The sequence below is a fragment of the Elgaria multicarinata genome, chromosome 3 (assembly GCF_023053635.1).
Source record: "Elgaria multicarinata webbii isolate HBS135686 ecotype San Diego chromosome 3, rElgMul1.1.pri, whole genome shotgun sequence".
NCBI classification, from domain to species: domain Eukaryota; kingdom Metazoa; phylum Chordata; class Lepidosauria; order Squamata; family Anguidae; genus Elgaria; species Elgaria multicarinata.
The window spans coordinates 169,126,672-169,145,290 of record NC_086173.1 but is presented as its reverse complement, the minus strand read 5'-3'; the positions used below and the strand labels follow the sequence as shown (position 1 = coordinate 169,145,290).

The 18,619-nt window shown below is 49.0% G+C and overlaps 3 protein-coding genes across 3 annotated transcripts in view; 1 reads left to right on the top strand and 2 right to left on the bottom strand.

Annotated features, from left to right (window-relative positions):
• LOC134396322 (zinc finger protein 420-like) overlaps positions 1 to 12,308 on the bottom strand; it is a 412,724-nt gene extending 400,416 nt beyond the window's left edge. Inside the window, exons 1-2 of the transcript XR_010025260.1 lie at positions 12,262 to 12,308; positions 11,977 to 12,044 (exon numbers count right to left, since the gene is read on the bottom strand). The gene's annotated coding sequence lies outside the window, so the exon portion shown is untranslated. Of the gene's footprint in view, positions 12,045 to 12,261 lie in introns of the transcript that reaches the window.
• Positions 1 to 18,619, top strand: part of LOC134396354 (zinc finger protein 883-like) — a 234,424-nt gene that overhangs the window by 146,103 nt on the left and 69,702 nt on the right. The window lies entirely within an intron of this gene.
• The window catches only part of LOC134396268 (uncharacterized), an 853,762-nt gene that overhangs the window by 817,420 nt on the left and 17,723 nt on the right, over positions 1 to 18,619 (bottom strand). The window lies entirely within an intron of this gene.

Genomic DNA, 18,619 nt, shown 5'->3' with positions numbered 1-18,619 from the left:
GTGGTTTTAATCTTTCAAACCACTGTTTATATTTTATCTATTTTTAACTAGCTTGACTTGTAGGGATCACCTGCACACAAATATTTTATTGCTCATCACCATGCTTTTCTGCAGGTGCCCGGAAAAGCCAAGCTTGAGGCCAACTAGGAGTCCATTGGACTCTCCGTCCCAGCTGCTCCCCCCCGCTTGCCTGCCCACTAACCCACAGGACTTGCCTGAGGCCTGCATGTGTGCTGGTGAGCCGCCCAACTCTGCCTCCTCAGCCACTCCCCTCCTCCCTCCCAGCTGTGTTTATAGATCCTGTTGCTTGGCCACACAAAGTTCTTCTCATAGCTCGGGACCTCCAGCATACAAAGTTCTTCTCATAGTTTGGAACCTCCACTGTATTATTGAATCATAGAATAGTAGAGATGGAAGGGGCCTATAAGGCCATTGAGTCCAACCCCCTGCTCAATGCAGGAATCTGCCTTAAAGCATCCTTGACAGATGGTTGTCCAGTTGCCTCTTGAATGCCTCTAGTGTGGGAGAGACCATGACCTCCCTAGGTAACTGATTCCATTGTTGTACTGCTCTAACAGTTGAAGTTTTTATACATTTCTATCTTGCCATTCTGCCAAGGCAGTTTACAATTTTCAAAATACTGAAAAGGAAGAAATGTTACCGACAAAAACCCACAATCAAATGAAACACATACATCAGAATACATTTCTCTCAGGCTAAATGAAAGCATGGGTTTCCTGGCCTCTCTTTTGCCTCCCTTCAGAACACGCACAATTTAAGTAGTCCCAGGGAAAGTGAAAAGGGCAAATGCCATGTTAGGCATAATTAGGAAAGGCGATGATTTTTTAAAAAAATGCCAACGTCATACTGCCGTTATACACATCTACGGTGCGTAGGGTGACCATATGGAAAGGAGGACAAGGCTCCTGTATCTTTAACAGTTGCATAGAAAAGGGAATTTCAGCAGGTGTCATTTGTATATATGGGGAACCTGGTGAAATTCTGTCTTCATCACAACAGTTAAAGTGCAGGAGCTATACTAGAGTGATCAGATTTAAACGAGGGCAGGGCACCTGCAGCTTTAATTGATGTGATGAATACGAAATTTCACCAGGTTCTCCGTATATACAAATGACACTTGCTTAAATTCCCTCTTCAATACAACTAACTGTTAAAGATACAGGAGCCCTGTCCTCCTTTTCATAGGGTCACCCTATTCACTTTTCTGAGTGGAAGCTGTTTTGCACTCAGTGGTGCTTACTTCTGAGTAGACATGCATAAGATTGCACTGTAGGTCTTCTAATCCATGATGTTTCCTACCAGGAAGTAAAAGGAAAAAGTAATGAATGAGTGGGTTGAGGGGAGTGATTGCCAGGATATTTTCAAAGTCTTTCAGAGGGACATTAGAACAATTTCAAGGGGGTCTGGGTAAAACCAGGATCCATGAAATAAAGGGATCCTCATGACCAATCGCAGAGCTCATCTGCCTCAAAAGATTAAATCACAAAAAATCAGGGATCCACCGTTCACAGGCGTGACTCCGACACAAAAGCACGGAACTGAATATTCCTGAACAAACGTAGCAGTCATGGAACAAGAGGAGAGGTCCTCTTATGGATCAGTATGCAGGAAGGTTACAGCAGCTGGGATTGTTTAGCTTGGAAAAAAGGAGGCTAAGGGGAGACATGATAGAGGTGTACAAACTCATGCATGGTATGGTGAATGTGGAGAGGGAGACATTTTTCTCCCTCTCTCAAAATACTAGAACTAGGGCTCATCCTATGAAGCTGATTGATGGGAGGTTCAGGACAGATAAAAGGAAGCCCTTCACATTGCATATAGTTAAATTATGGAACTCACTAGCCACCCATTTGGATGGCTTTTAAAGAGGGTTGGATAAAGTCCTGGAGGAGGAGGCTATCCATGGCTACTAGCCCTGATGGTTGTGTGCTACCTCCAGTATTCAAGGCAGTAAGCCTGTGTGCACCGGTTGCTGGGGAACATGGGTAGGAGGATGTTACTGCACCATTGCCCCGCTCGTGCTCTTCGCTCCTCTGATGCCATGCTTCTTGCCTGCCCAAGGGTCTCTACTTCCCTTGCTCGGCTTCGTCCATTTTCCTCTGCTGCCCCTCATGCCTGGAATGCTCTTCCAGAACACCTGAGAACTACCAACTCAATCACAGCTTTCAAAACACAGCTAAAAACTTTTCTTTCCCCTATAGTTTTTAAACTTTGAGCTTGTTCTGACTCTATACTGTTAGCTTCACCCTTCCCGGTGCCTGTTTACACTTCCCTGTGCCTGTTTGCATTCTCTTTCCCTCCTTATTGTTTACTACAACTTTATTAGATTGTAAGCCTGTGCGGCAGGGTCTTGCTATTTACTGTGTTATCTGTACAGCACCATGTACATCGATGGTGCTATATAAATAAATAATAATAATAATAATATCCTGCTTTGTTGGTCCCTGGCCGATGGCTGGTTGGCCCCTGTGTGAACAGAGTGCTGGACTAGATGGACCCTCCGTCTGATCCAGCATGGCACTTATTATGAATATCTACTCAGAAGTAAGACCCAGTGAGGTTACTCCCAGGTAAGTGTGTATTGCAGCCGTCACCACATTGCTCCTTAGCTCCACAGCACATTCTCCGCTTCTGAAATCTCTTCATTGGCTCCCAATTCACTCCAGAATCCAATATAAACTTCTCCTGTTGACCTTCAAAGCTCCTGCCTATCTCTCCTCTCTCATCTCACACTATAGCTTCACCCTTCCCGGTGCCTGTTTACACTTCCCTGTGTAAATAATAATTATGAATCAGAAGTGAATTCCATCATGTTCAGTGAGACTTATTCCCAGGTAAGTCTGCCTTTGATGGTTAAATCCTGAACATGTTCTAGATTGACTGGGTCCTTTAAAAGCATTTATATTGTTCCTCCTCTCTGCAATGTGTGTGTACATGGGTGGGTTTACAAATGAAGGCTGTGTGGGCTACATTACCAACTAAAGAGCTCCTGTACCAAAGAAAGGCCATTGGTTCAGGGTCTAATATTGTGTTCAATGTGCTTGTAGCACATCGAATACAATAAGCCAGAAATCCTTTGTTCAACCAACTTGGGGAATCACAAGTGAAGCAAAACAGTTTCTTAAGCTGCCATAGTTGGCTCAGCAATACTACAAACGAGAAGGATCTTGGAATTGTAGATCACAAGCTGAATATGAGCCAACAGTGTGATGTGGCTGCAAAAAAAGCAAATGCTATTTTGGGCTGCATTCTAGAAGTATAGAATAATACATAATAGAAGTATAGCTTCCAAATCATGCAAGGTACAGGCTCCCGTCTATTTGGCACTGATCAAGCCTCATCTTGAGTATTGTGTCCAGTTCTGGGCACCACACTTCAAGAAGGATGCAGACAAGCTGGAGGGGGTTCAGAGAAGGGCAAGATGGATGTTCAGGGGTCTGGAAACTGAGAGAGACTGAAAGAACTGGGCATGTTTAGCCTGGAGAAGAGGAGTGACGGGAGACATGATAGCACACTTCAAAAACAGAGGAGGGCCAGGACTTGCGTTTTCTAGGTGGCACATTTTCCTTTGGTATGGTCCTAGATCACCAGGAAAGCATTCCTGTTCAATTTCCAAAGAGCAAGGTGACCCCAAGAAAATGCAAGTTCATTGAATACAAAGATCTTAAAACAAGCAAATCATTTTTATTTTTTAAAAAATTAGGACTATGCTTTCCTTAAAAGAGCCTCGTGTGGCACAGAGTGGTAAGTAGCAGTTACTGCAGCTGAAATTCTCCTCACGGCCTGAGTTCGATCCCAGCGGAAGCTGGTTCTCAGGCAGGCGGCTCAGGTTGACTCAGCCTTCCATCCTTCTGAGGTCCGTAAAATGAGTACCCAGCTAGCTGGTGGAAGGGTAACTGCGACTGGGGAAGGCAATGGCAAACCAGCCCGCTACAAAGTCTGCCAAGAAAACGTCAGCGAAAGCAGGCGTCCTTCTAGGAGTCAGCAATGACTCAAGTGCTTTGCACGAGAGGTTCCTTTCCTTCCTTTTCCTTAAAAATGGGTAAAACGTCTTACTTGTAGGACACTTCTGAGTTGTTTTATTTCTTATGTGATGCTGACATGATGTTTAACGAAGAACGGAATGCAAGTTCAGGACTCCAACAATTAGGTGTGTTTCTTTAAAAATGATTTTTGAGTCATAGATTTATTTCATTTTGCTCAAACGAGAATACTTTATTTATTTTATTTACAATATTTATATACCGCTCCCCAGCAAAAGATTTTGGAACGGTGACCATATAGATAAAAAGAAGAAAAACAGAACAAAAACTTATTACATTTAAAAGAACAAAGTTCAGATAAAACCGCGGTGGGCAAAGTGTTGACAGGCAGGCTGGCACAGAGGCGGGTAGGCAACTAAGGCAGGCAGCTACAGGCGAGGGCACACGGGAGCAAGTGTGCCGTAGACGCATGGTATTGTTCCACCAAGTCTAGCTACTTCTCACCAGCACCAGGTGAGTGGAGAGTTGGTAGGCTGGCTGGCTGGCACAGAGGTGGAGAGGTAGGCACGGAGGCGGCCAACAAACCGTCCCTGCGAGGCGTGCCCATGTCCTGAGCCAAGGCAGGATACAGAGAGGCAGATCAGAGAGTTGCAAAGAAAATGCTCGGAGGAGAATCACTGTCGGAGTTGACACTGCACTGAACCAAAACGAGGAATCCAAAGAAGAGACGTCCCACAGGATGCAAAAAGATTTCTTTCTGCAAAGCCGGATGCCTTTCGGCCTGCATCCTTTCATAGGCCACTATGGCAACGTGCCAAACTAACTTTATATTATGAACGTATTCTAATGTGATTAGGGTGACCACATGGAAAGGAGGACAGGGCTCCTGTATCTTTAACAGCTGCATCGAAAAGGGAATTTCAGCAGCTGTCATTTGTATATATGGGGAACCTACTGAAATTCCTTCATCATCACAATAGTTAAATCTGCAGGAGCTACACTAGAGTGAGCAGATCTAAAAGAGGGCAGCTTTAACTGCTGTGACGAAGAGGGAATTTCCCCGGGTTCTCCATATCTACAAATGACACCTGCAGAAATTCCCTTTTCAATACAACTGTTAAAGCTACAGGAGCCCGGTCCTCCTTTTCGTAGGGTCACCCTATTCTATATACCGCTTTCATAGTGCCATATCCTGCCTGGTATAGATTAGGCCAGAGGTGCAACAGCATCTGCTTAATCCAAGAGGCTAGGAGGAGGATCCCTTTGAGTTCTTCCCTTCACTTACTGCACTGAAAGCACAGCCAAAGTTATAGTAAATAACAACAGCAATAACAATAATAAATAAGAGCCTGCCTGTCTGAAAAAGAGAGAAAAAGCCTGCCAAAGTGAGGAGGGTGGGGGGAATAGGGCGAGTGTGCCGGTCACTCCCCCGAGGTCTCGAGGGTGGGGTATCCCAGCAGGGGCAGGTTGACTTTGAGAAAGACCAGCTGCTCCACTAGCTCAGCGTCCAAGGAGGAGCGGAGGGGGGTCACCACGTCGCCCGCCATGGAGAACACCCTCTTGCTCGGAATGCTGGTCGGTGGGCAGCTGAGGCGATCTCTGGCCACCCGCGCCAGGTCCGGCCAAATCTGGCTACGGGATGACCAGTAGGCCAGGGGGTCGACGGAGCAGTCCTCTATGGGTTCCGCCAGGTAACGCTGCACAGACATAGCATCGTCGTCATCCTGGAGGGCGGGTTGGGTGCCTCTCTCCCCAACCACCGCCTGCAAGGCCTCGGCCCAAAACCCCTGGTCTGTGGCCCAGCTGGGAGGGCTGCTGCTGCTGCTGTGAGGAGCAGGTGAAGGGGTGGCCTCCTCCTCCCCTGCCTCGGTTGGCCCCAGCCTCTTCGCCCGTGCCTCCTGGACTTCCCCCACCAGAATTTCCTGCCACCCCTTCCTGGAGTTCCCCCCACAAAGCTCACCCTTCAGCCGGGGGTCACACATGGTGGCCAGCACGTACACCTTCTCTTTGCATAGGGGTTTCACCCACCGTCCTAGGCCGGCCCTTAGCCTTGTCACCACTTTCCGCACATCTGGCAGGAAGCGCCTGCCGCTGACAGGATGCCCGGCATCCAGAAACTTGCCCATCTGCCTCTGGAGATGCCTGGCCACAGGGATCACCTGGCTGAGGAGAGCAGTGTTGGTGCTCAGGGTCTCGGTGGCCTCAAGGAACGGCTTGAGGACCACCACCAGCTGGGCCATGGCCTCCCACTGCTCCTTGCCCAGGGGTGCCTGGATGTCAATGTCCCCGACACTGCACATCTCATGGACCGCATGCTGTTGCTCCACCAGACGCTCGAGCATGAGGTAGGTGGAGTTCCAGCGTGTCGACACGTCCTGCAGTAGCCCGTGTTGGGCGAGACCCAACTCCTCCTGCTTCTTCCGCAGCAACCTACTGGCCTTGACGCTACGGTGGAAGTGCCCGGCCACCTTCCGACAGCTCTCCAAAAGGTTACGGACACCGGGACAGACCTTGGTGCTGCCCATTCCAAGGCCATCCCGGACGATCAGGTTGAAGACGTGCGCGACGCAGCGGACGCCCTCAAATCCGCCATCGCGCACCGCCTTCGCCATGTCGTCTCCCCCGTCCGTGACCATGTAACCGCGGGTGAGCTGGTGCCCGGCCAGCCACCCCTCCACCATGCGGTTCATGGCCTCCGTAATCTCGGCCGCCGTGTGGGACAGGTCCATAACTTGAGCGTGAAGGAAGGCCCAGCAATAGCCCTCCTCCCCAGTCCCGGAAGTACTGGACGCTTCCGTCCCTGCGGCTGCCCACCAGTGAGCCGTCAGGGACAGGTAAGCGTGCGCTCCACCTTTGCTGGACCAAATGTCCGAGGTGAAGTGCATCATCTGGGCCTCTGCCTGCCGCAGACGATCCAGCACTGTCTCCCTGCATGCCTGGTACAGGGAGGGCACCACCCGCCTGCTAAAGGTGGTGCGGCACGGCGGCCTGTAGTACGGAACCACAAGACCCATCAGCCTCTTGAAGCCTGCGTTTTCCACCAGGCTGAAGGGCTGGTCGTCCAACGCCACCATCTCACCGATGCAGTTGGTGATCTGGTCGGGCGTTGGGAACCTCCATCTCGTGGCCCGATAGTTCCCCCACCCTGGGTTGTCCACAGTGGCCTGTTGAAGCCTCTTGTGGGTGGGAGTGGGATTGCCTGCAGCAGCTGCAACAGCGCCAGCCTTCTGGTTCCCTCTGCTTCCACCACCAGTTGGCTGGGACTTGGGCGCACCTTCCCTGAGCAGGACCGACTTGTGGTGCCTCTTTAGATGTTGGAGCATGCTGCTGGTCGTGGAGTGTCTTGGCGGTCTACCCCTGCTCAGAGTTGTCTTACAATGCTGACAGACAGCAAAGCGGGGATCCGCTCCCACCTCAAAGTGGTCCCATACGACGCTGCTGTGCCGTTTCTGTGAAGACGGAGGCCGGCCGCCTTCCGTCGCGGGGGTCGCCACAGGAGCAAGGGTCAGACCGGAAGAATGGGTTTTAAGGATTGAGCGCGGAGTGAAACCCTTCTCACACTCCAAGCATGTATAGGGCTCCTTGCCTGTGTGGATTCCTTCCTGCAGCTTATGTTTCCTGCTCACGACTAAAACCTTCCCACACTCAGAGCATTTACAGGACTCCTCCCTTGCGTGGCTGCTTTGATGCAAGTGAAGGTCTGAGCTGCGGCTGAATTGATTTTCACACTCCGGGCACTGAAATCTTTCCCCCGTTGAGGGAGTCCTTCGACAATCAATCGGGTTTATCTCTTCCTTGACACTCTTTCCACACTCAGAGCGTTTCCACAGTTTCTCCCCGTTGTCAGTATCCCTTTTCTTTGCCTCACAAAGTTCTTCTGGTATTGGGAATTCCTGGAAGTCAGCCGCTTCAAGCAAACTGGATCTGTTTTCCCTCTGCTCTTCCTGTTCAACTTTTATTCTCTGGTAAACGTCGTTTTTAATGCTCTCCACATCATCAGCTGAAAGAAGAAAAAGAGAACAAACTCAATTGCTATATGGATGAGCAGAGCAGTTGGGAGGAAGAATCCTTCCAAATCCATTAAATAGCCTCTGATAATCAACAGAACTGACAATTGGCGTGAGACATAGAACATTGTCGAGCAGTACAACAATGGAACCAATGGCCAAGGGAGGTCACAGAATCATAGAATCGTAGAGTTGGAAGGGGCCTACAAGGCCATCGAGTCCAACCCCCTGCTCAATACAGGAATCCACCCTAAAGAATCCATGACAGATGCTTGTCCAGCTGCCTCTTGAAGGCCTCCAGTGTGCATTCTCCCACAAAACCTCCCTAGGTAACTGTTTCCCATTGTCGTATTTATTTATTTATTTTATTTATTTATTTATTTCATTTCTATAACACCCAATAGCCGAAGCTCTCTGGGTGCCTCACAAAAATTAAAACCACGAAGAGCATAATAAAACAACCAACAATTTAAAAACACAAATACAAAATACAATATAAAAAGCACGACCAGGATAAAACCACACAGCAAAAATTGATATAGGTTAAAATATGAAATTAAAACAGCAGAGTTTAAATTTAAGTTAAATTAGGTGTTAAAATACTGAGAAAATAAAAAGGTCTTCAGCTGGTGACGAAAGGAAAACAATGTAGGCGCCAAGCGAACCTTTCTGGGGTGCTCATTCCACAGCTGGGGTGCCACAGCAGAGAAAGCCCTCCTCCTAGTTGCCACCTGCCTCCTGTTGTACTGCTCTAACAGTCAGGAAGTTTTTCCTGATGTTCAGCCGGAATCTGGCTTCCTTTAACTTGAACCCGTTATTCTGTGTCCTGCACTCTGGGAGGATCGAGAAGGGAACCTGGCCCTCCTCTGTGTGACAACCTTTCAAGTATTTGAAGAGTGCTCTCATGTCTCCCCTCAATCTTCTCTTCTCCAGGCTAAACATGCCCAGTTGTTTCAGTCTCTCTTCGTAGGGCTTTGTTTCCAGACCCCTGATCATCCTGGCTGCCCACCCACATTAGAGGCCTTCAAGAGACAGCTGAACAGCCATCTGTCAGGGATACTTTAAGGTGGATTTCTGGACTCGATTGCCTTAGAGGCCCCTTCCACCTCTATCACATTATCTCTGAGTGATGTCTCAAGTACCAAGTAGGTGATATTTAGCCAGAAGACAGATCTGCCAGGAGACCACGGAGCCAGGAAATGGCGGAGTCTGACCGACCTGGCAAAGAGTCCCATCAGATAAAATCGCACACCTACTGATGTCTGACCTTCCTCCAAGGCCCCAAGAAACAAATCTGCCAGGAGACCACGTGGCCAGGAAACGACATACCTGCTGATGATTCTCCTTCCTCGGAGGAACCAGGAAATGGAACTTCCTCTTTTTTTAACTCCCAGGAGATGAGGCCAGAACTGGGAACAGGAAGGTCTTTTAAAGAAAGTAGGAATAGAGATATTACTTCTGGAGTTTCCGACTATAACAAATATTCAGAGTTTCCAAAACAGCCTTTCAGAACCCTCTAATCTCTAACAGCCTAAAAAGTTAGGCAGGAACGTCACCGACCCCATTCACCTGTTGTGGCAAGATCCTCACCCTAATTTCTATGGTGGTTCCTCTGAGTGATGTCTCAGGTGCCATGTAGGTGACATTTAGTCAGAAGACATATCTGCCAGAAGAGCACAGAGCATGAAAGACCTGGCAAGAGGTCCCTCCAGATTTAAGCACCTACCTGCTGGTGTCTCTTCTTCTTTGGAGGCCTCAAGAAAAGGTTCTTCCTCCTTTTTTTCCTGCCTGGGACTGAGGCCAGATCTGGGAACAGGAAGTCCTTTTAAAGAAGGCAGAAAAACTGACATTACTTCTGGCACATCCCACTATAACACAGATGTAGAGGGAAAGGCACCATAAACGAACAATGAAGGAGAAGGCAAACTCCGGTGCTCAAAGAAAGGAAGAAAATTTATTGTGCTCTAAGCGCTTTGGAAGGAAGTAAATAGTGGGGTCCCACAGGGATCAGTATTGGGACCACTTCCTTTCAAATTGCTATACTGATGAACAGAGCAGTTAAGAGGAAGAATCCTTCAAAATACATTACATAGCCTCTGATAATCAAAAGAACTGACAATTGGTGTGAGACACAGAACTTTGTCGAGCAGTACAACAATGAAACCAATGGCCTAGGGAGGTGGTGGGCTCTCCCACACTAGAGGCACTCAAGAGGCAGCTGGACAGACATCTGTCAGGGATGCTTTAAGGTGGATTCCTGGACTCAATGGCCTTAGAGGCCCCTTCCAGCTCTACTGTTCTACGATTCTATAATTCTAAACTTCAATAAGTGTGCCATTATCCTCTTCAAGGGCTTGGCTCTCTTTGGGTGGTAATTGCCTCCTAAACCATAGATGCTCTTTCGTCATGTTTAGCCTTGAGAAGAGAAGACTGAGAGGAGACATGATAGCACTCTTCAAGTACTTGAAAGGTTGTCACACAGAGGAGGTCCAGGATCTCTCCTCGATCCTCCCACAGTGCAGGACACGGAATAACGAGCTGAAGTTACAGGAAGCCAGATTCCGGCTGGATATCAGGAAAAACTTCCTCACTGTTAGAGCAGTATGACTATGGAACTAATGGCCTAGGGAGGTGGTGGGCTCTCCCACACTAGAGGCACTCAAGAGGCAGCTGGACAACCATCTGTCAGGGATGTTTTAAGGTGGATTCCTGCACTGAGCAGGAGGTTGGACTTGATGGCCCTGTAGGCCCCTTCCAATTCTACTATTCTATGAATCTATGATAAGGCTTCGACGGACTTAACTGCCCGAGGCTGGTTTCTCAATGAAAGATACCAGGTAGGAAAAAAACATACATTTGGCAGAGATAAACTGTGGGAGGACTGTTTACCTTCCTGGTGTCAGCCGTAAGTGAAGGTGGGGAGAATTTTCCTAACGTATGAGCTATTCTCCAATAGTTACATATTCTGTTTATGGACAGAGGCATTAGCTAGACCAGTGGTTATCCCGGGCTGATACCTGGGATCGTCCCTGTGCATCCAGATGACAAACAGGGGATCCTGGGATCAGGGAGGGATCATCCCTCCCTGGCCCACGAGATACAGCCCTAGACTTTGGGCCCAATTTTTCCCACGGTCTCCGGCTGAGCCCAAGACCGCAAGCATGTGGCCTGTTTCCGCGGCTTTTCCCAGCTCCGTGCAATCACTCACGCGGAGCCAGGAGCTGCGCCCATTGGGGGTAGGGTGAGGGGAATGAGGAAATCAATTTTTTTTTTAAAAAAAACTTATTTTTGCGCATGAGCGCTTGTGCGCAGCTGGCCCTTTAAGAAAATAAAAAATGGCGGGCGCGACGCCTCTTTTCTAGGGCTCCTCATGCCTTGCGTGTAAACGAGGGTGAGACCTTGCATTATTCACAACGTGAGGTCTCCCCTCCTCTCCCCCAGATTTTCAGGTAGGTCTAGCAAAGGCCTAACTGTGCTGTAACTATGTCCATCTTTCTTATTCAACTTTTTGAGTTAAAACGGATTTTTAGCTGCTCTGACTGTGAGGGCGTCAATCCATCAGCGAGTTTTTGTTGTGCCTTTGCCACGCCTCTTTTCACATGACCATCAACCGCACCTCTGCAGATTATGGTGCCTTCAAGATTTTAATTAACAGACTGTGTCATAACGAGCTAATACATAAGAACATAAGAAGAGCCCTGCTGGGTGAGACCAAGGGTCCATCTAGTCCAGGATTCTGTTCACATAGTGGCCAACCAGCCATTGGCCAGGGACCAACAAGGCAGGACATGGTGAAACAGCACCCTCCCTCCCATGTTCCCCAGCAACTGGTACACACAGGCTTACTGCCTCCAGTATCAGAGGCAGTACATTACAAGCCTTATCTAGAGGGGCCCTATTTCTTACCCAGAGAAACCAGGTTCTCACGGTTCTCCTCCATGACTTCCGTGTGCAGGGTCCTTTGGCCTGGATCCAGCAGAGCCCACTCCTCCTCCGAGAAAGGCACAGACACCTCCTCAAAGGTCACCGGACCCTGAAAGCAGAAGAAGAATTGAGGTTCTCCTAACACATAATGTTGCAATCCATGAAGACCACGATGGTGAGGTCCTCCTTCTGAATGCTAGAGCTTCATGAGTGACATTCAAGGCCTTCCTAGCAGCCAACATGGAGAGTAGCAAAGGCTAAAGGGAACAGCTTCTTCCAGGACCAAAGAGATGTGCAGGGGACAGAGGCACCCAGGACTCCCCTACCTGTCCTGGCTGCGCAGAAACCGCTTCCACTCCACCACAACGTGAAGAAAGTCTAGAAGAATCCTCAAGTTCACTCTCTCTGTAGGTCTTTCCATTTCCTATGAGGAAGACAAAGAAGGTGGGAAGATATTTCATACTTCATAAACATTATGCATTTTAGTCTGTTACATGATGTGCTCTAGTTAGACCCGTGTATGGACATAAGAACATAAGGTGTGCCCTGATGCTGGATCAGACCAAGGGTCCATCTAGTCCAGCGCTCTGTTCACACAGTGACCAACCAGCCATCGGCCAGGGACCAAAAAAGCAGGATATGGTGCAACAGCACCCTCCCTCCCATGTTCCCCAGCAACTGGTACACACAGGCTTACTGCCTCGAATACTGGAGGTAGCACACAACCATCAGGGCTAGTAGCCATGGATCGCCTTTGCCTCCAGGGATTTATCCAACCGCCGTTTTAAAGCCATCCAAATTGGTGGCCATCACTACATCTTGTGGTAGTGAGTGCCATAATTTAACTCTGTGCCGGGTGAAGAAGTCCTTCTTTTATCTGTCCTCAATCACCCACCACTCAACTTCATGGGATGATCTCGCTGAGTTCTACAGTTTTGAGAGAGGGAGGGAAATATCTCCCTGTCCACATTCTCCACACTGGGCATAATATTGTATACCTCTATCATGTCTCCCCTCAGCCTCCCTTTTTCCAAACTAAACAATGTTATGAGACTTACACACCTGCTTATAAGGAAACTTTAGACACTGGCAATAGAGCGTCTACGGCTAAGAAGGCAATTCCCACCCAAAGACCTCCACACCCTTATTATTATCAGGGGTCTGCAAACAAAGCCTTATGAAGAGAGACTGAAAGAACTGGGCATGTTTAGCCTGGAGAAGAGAAGACTGAGGGGAGACATGAGAGCACTCTTCAAATACTTAAAAGGTTGTCACACAGAGAAGGGCCAGGATCTCTTCTCGATCCTCCCAGAGTGCAGGACATGGAATAACGGGCTCAAGTTACAGGAAGCCAGATTCCACCTGGACATCAGGAAAAACTTCCTGACTGTTAGAGCAGTACGACAATGGAACTAGTGACCCAGGGAGGTTGTGGGCTCTCCCACACTCGAGGCCTTGAAGAGGCAGCTGGACAACCATCTGTTAGGGATGCTTTAGGGTGGATTCCTGCATTGAGCAGGGGTTTGAACTTGATGGCCTTATAGGCCCCTTCCAATTCTGCTATTCTATGATTTTAATTGCCCTTTTCTCCACTTTTTCCAGGGTCAGGACTGACACGTGAATGTATCGAAAAACAATTTCCTTTTTTGGAATACCTTAGAGAAAAGGGTCATTGTCCCAACCCTCCATGTTGAATTATCCCCTGCTAATCCTTACCCAGTAAGATCGGATCTCTATCACCCTCCTGGAAGGTCCACCTGAACAGCGGCGCCTGCGTGGTATCCGAGGGAGCCTTCTTTGCCTCAGGGGAATCCGTAGGTTCTTGGGCCAACATCTTCTGCACCTGGAACAAGGAGCCCAGAAACTGAAGGGACAGGTAAGGGCCAAGGGCAGAATTAAGAACATCAGAAGAGCCCTGATGCTGGATCAGACCGAGGGTCCATCTAGTCCAGTGCTCTGTTCACACAGTGACCAACCAGCCATCTATTTGCATTCAGGTCCCCTTCTATAGTTATTCTACTTCCGTAGCCCTGCAGCTTGGTGAACACATATGGATTTGGGCAAAAATTGTGGCATTTATGATTGCTAGTCCGGTTCTGCCAGGACAACTGTGTCGCTGGGGGAAGAAGAATCCCTTCCTTCCCTGGACCATCACAATCTCCTCGGGTGCTTTGGGATCTCCTAAAGAAGTCCCGCTATGTATATTCGGGATAGTTGGAGGAAGCAGGAGAGGGACGGAGATGGAGACATCACGATTGACAGAGAGAAAATGTTGGGATATGGGGCGGGGGTATTTTTTGAGACCACCACTCCCTGGGAGCCGTCAGGATGAAATGCTCTCACCTGCTCTTTGTCCTCTGCCTGGTTCAGGAGGAAGCCTTCTGCCAGGGCCACCGCCTGGGAACTGGTCTCCGCTCCACATTCTCTGACCCAGCTCTCCATCTCCGGGGGCAGGACAGCCAGGAACTTCTCTAGCACCACCAGGTCCAGCATCTGAGCTTTCGTGTTCATTTCTGGCTTCAGCCACTGGCGGCAAAGGTGGTGGAGTTGGCTGCAAACGTCTCGGGGGGCCTTGGCCTCCTGGTAGGAGAAGTCCCTGAAGTGATGGCGCTCCACGTCTGAGCTGGTGTTGCTCCCAGGCTGGTTCTCCTGCACTCTTCTTTCACAGGGCTCTGCACTGCTCACTCCCTGGATGATACAGGGGTCTTTTCCCTTCTCAAAGTCAGCTGACTCTTGCTTTTCCATTTTCACCCTCGGCTGCCAACAGGACTCGAAGGTTTCCCTTGCTCTGCTGCCAATTTCTTTCCTGAGGCAAGGAGTGCCTGAATCTGATGTGAGAAAATCAAATGTAAGCTACTTTGTGTGCATATATGCAGAAATGGACAATAAAATCATTAAGGGGCTGGAGCATTTCCCCTATTAGGTTACAACAGTGGCAATGGTTTAACATAAAAAAAAAAAGGCTAAGGAGAGACATGATACAGGTATACAAAATTATCCATGGTGTGGAGAATGAGGATTTATTTATTTATTGTATTTCTATACCGGCCAATAGCCGAAGCTCTCTGGGCAATTTTTCACCCTCTTCCTAAATACTAGAACCCAAATGGGTCATCCCGTGAAGCTGATTGGTGAGAGATTCAGGACGGATAAAACGAAGGACTTCTTCACGCAGCGCACAGTTAAACTACGGAACTCACTACCACAAGATGTAGTGGGGGCCACCCATTTGGATGGCTTTAAAAGGGGGTTGGATAAATCCCTGGAGGAGAAGGCTATCAATGGCTACTAGCCCTGATGGTTGTGTGCTATCTCCAATATTCGAGGCAGGATTTATTTTATTTTATTTATTTATTTATTATACTTATATACCGCTCCCATAGCCAGGGCTCTCTGGGCGGTTTACAGAAATTCTAAAAATGAGATAAAAACAAGAATACAAAATTTAAAACTCTAAAACACAGTACATACACACATAGAGCATTAAAAACCAATTAAAAACTAAACATGTGGGTAATTAGGATGTGCCACCATATGCCCGGGCAAAGAGGAAAGTCTTAACCTGGCGCCGGAAAGATAGTAGTGTTAGTGCTAGGCGAGCCTCATCAGGGAGATCATTCCACAGTCTGGGGGCCACCACCGAAAAGGCCCTATCCCTCGTTGCCCCACTCCGAGCCTCTCTCGGAGTAAGCCTGTGTGTACCAGTTGCTGGGGAGCATGGGCGGGAGGGTGCTGTTGCACTGTGTCCTGCTTGTTCGTCCCTGGCCGATGGCTGGTTGGCCCCTGTGTGAACAGAGTGCTGGACTAGATGGACCCTTGGTCTGATCCAGCATCAGGGCACTGCTGATATTCTTATGTTTACTTTCCACCACACAGTGCACAAGTCAAGAGTGTAAGGAGAGAGAACCCAAAAGAAAGAGTTTATTTGGTGCGTGTCTATATGTGAGAGGAAGGACTCACTAGTATGTGTGTGTGCATTTCCGGTGCTTGTGATGTGTGCTTTCAATTCATTGGGGGGCAGGGGCGGAGAAATCTTTTCATAGTTTTAGAAATAAATTTATAGTGTAGGAGTCAATTTATGGTGCTTGAGAGCTTTTTATATTTCTAAAAATCAATTTATTGCAGGGTTGTATATTAAAAAATCAGTTTCTGGTGCTGTGGGTCCTTGCATATTTTAAAAAAATCAATTTAAGGGGTGGGGGGTCCTTGCATAATTTTAAAGATCAATTTATGGGGAGATTTTTTATATTTTTAAAAATAAATTTATGGGGTATATACATTTTGAAATAAATTTCTGGTGCTGCAGAGCCTTGCATATTTTTAGAAATCAATTGGGGGGGGGTTGTATATTGTAACAGTTTCTGGTGCTTGTGGGTGTCTGCATTTATTTATTTTTAATCCATTTATCGTGGGCTCCTTGTACAATTTTTAAAAACATTTCCTGCTGTTGAGGGCCTTTACATACATCGCAAAAATCAATTCCATCAGTTTCATCTTTTTCAAATCTCAAGAATCCAAACTGCTGTAATGGTGCTTGGGTTAGGCCAAACAAAATATCACAAAACCGATGCAAGCTTTTGAGATCTGCAGGTCTCTTCATCAGGCAAGATGTTAAAACGGCAGGTTTGAGGTGGGGTGTGTGTGTGTGTGTGCATGAAGAGGGGCAAGGGGAATGACCAGTTATCTCATCTGCCGATTCAGGGGTCGTCCCAACGTGCCATGTGAACGGAGGTGTTCCGTCTCCTCCAACTACTAGGCAATACTACCGAAGTTGGCTGGAATTTCCTTTTATGATTTAGAACAGCATCTAAAAACGCCTGCTGCTCGAGTTGTTCATCTCAACACTGCCAGATTTCTCCCTGGGGTCCGTTCGTCGAAGGTGTTTGGTGTTTCTACTAGGTGAGAAAGAAAACTTTTCGGAAACTCATTCCTAAAATGGAGGATGCAACGTTTTCCCCTTCGCTGCTTAATCCCAGCCCACCTGGGCTAGTTCCAGGTCACACACCCATCACTGCCCATCGCTTCCCTTGCTGCGCCTCATTTGAATCCTTGCAGGATCCTGCCCTTCCTCCATGCCCCATTGGGACTACTCTGAGCTTGCAGAAGCTGTGACTTCTCCACGTGCCTTGCGCGCAGGGGGTTCGTGCGTGCATCTGTGTAGCCCATCCCCTGGGGGGGCTCCCACCCTCCTGGGCATTTACCCATCCTCCTGGGGGACCCCCCACCCACCCTCAATGCGCTTTGCACTCACCAGCTCCCATTTGGGGGCTCCGCGGGGCCGAGGCCCCCATCTTCTCCCCCAAACTCGCCATAGGAAGCGGCACCGCGTGGGAACGCGCCTCCCTGGAGAAAATCCCGCAAGGGCTCCTTGCGAAGAGGTGGATCGTTTCCGCGTCGAGCCAGGGAGAGAGGAGGCAGCGCAGGAGCTCTTCTCTCTGCTGCCGCCTTTCTCTCACGGGGCGGGGGGGGGGAGAGAGAGAGAGAAACCCCCGCCTACCTCCCTGGAAATACAAAGGGATCTGACCTGGTGGGTGTGGGTCTGGTTTTCTCTCCTCCCCCTTTTCCATCCCATTCTTTCTGGGGAAGCTGGGACCGGCCTGTTCCATGCAAAGGCGGAACTGGTGGAGCTTGGATGGGTGGGATTTTGTCCTTGGGGGCCCAAAGTGAAAGTGAAAGTGGGGGTGGGGTGGGAGTGGAGATTTCCTCAGAAATGCGCATGCAGGTTCCCCACCCAGGATCTCTTCCAGCAGCAAGGATGTTGGGGTGCGTGGGTGGGGCGAGATGGGGACTAAAAAAACAACTTGACAGATAGGTGAGCTTTCCTTGGAAGGTTTTTGGAATCAAGGGCTGTGCACCGAGGCGGATCGGGGTGGTTCGGACCCTTCCGAACTGGATCCGAGGCGGTTCGGGTGAGGCGGTCCGAAGCCAAAGCCAATTGGCTCCGAAGCTTCGGGATGCTTTGGCGCTTCGGAGCCGCCCTTCCCCCAGCAGTCTCCTTACCTGCTGCCTCCGCCGCCATCTTTCTTCTGGCGCCAGAAATGAAAGGGAGTAGGCCGTGTGATTTTAAGATATCGCGCGGCCTACTCCTTTTCATTTCCGCTGGTGGCACCGGGAGCCGCCAGAAGAAAGACGGTGGCGGAGATGGAGGCAGCAGGTAAGCCCCCCTCCCCCACTTCCCTGTGTCCACCGCCGCCATCTTTCTTCTGGCAGCTTCCGGTGCCACCATAGAATCATAGAATAGTAGAGTCGGAAGGGGCCTACAAGGCCATCGAATCCAACCCCCTGCTCAGTGCAGAAGCATCCCTGACAGATGGTTGTCCAGCTGCCTCTTGAAGGCCTCTAGTGAGGGAGAGACCACCACCTCCCTAGGTCACTGGTTCCATTGTCATACTGCTCTAACAGTCAGGAAGTTTTTCCTGATGTCCAGCTGGAATCTGGCTTCCTTTAACTTGAGCCTGTTATTCCGTGTCCTGCACTCTGCGAGGATCGAGAAGAGATCCTGGCCCTCCTCTGTGTGACAACCTTTTAAGTATTTGAAGAGTGCTATCATGTCTCCCCTCAATCTTCTCTTCTCCAGGCTAAACATGCCCAGTTCTTTCAGTCTCTCTTCATAGGGCTTTGTTTCCAGACCCCTGATACTCCTGGTTGCCCTCCTCTGAACACGCTCCAGCTTGTCTGCGTCCT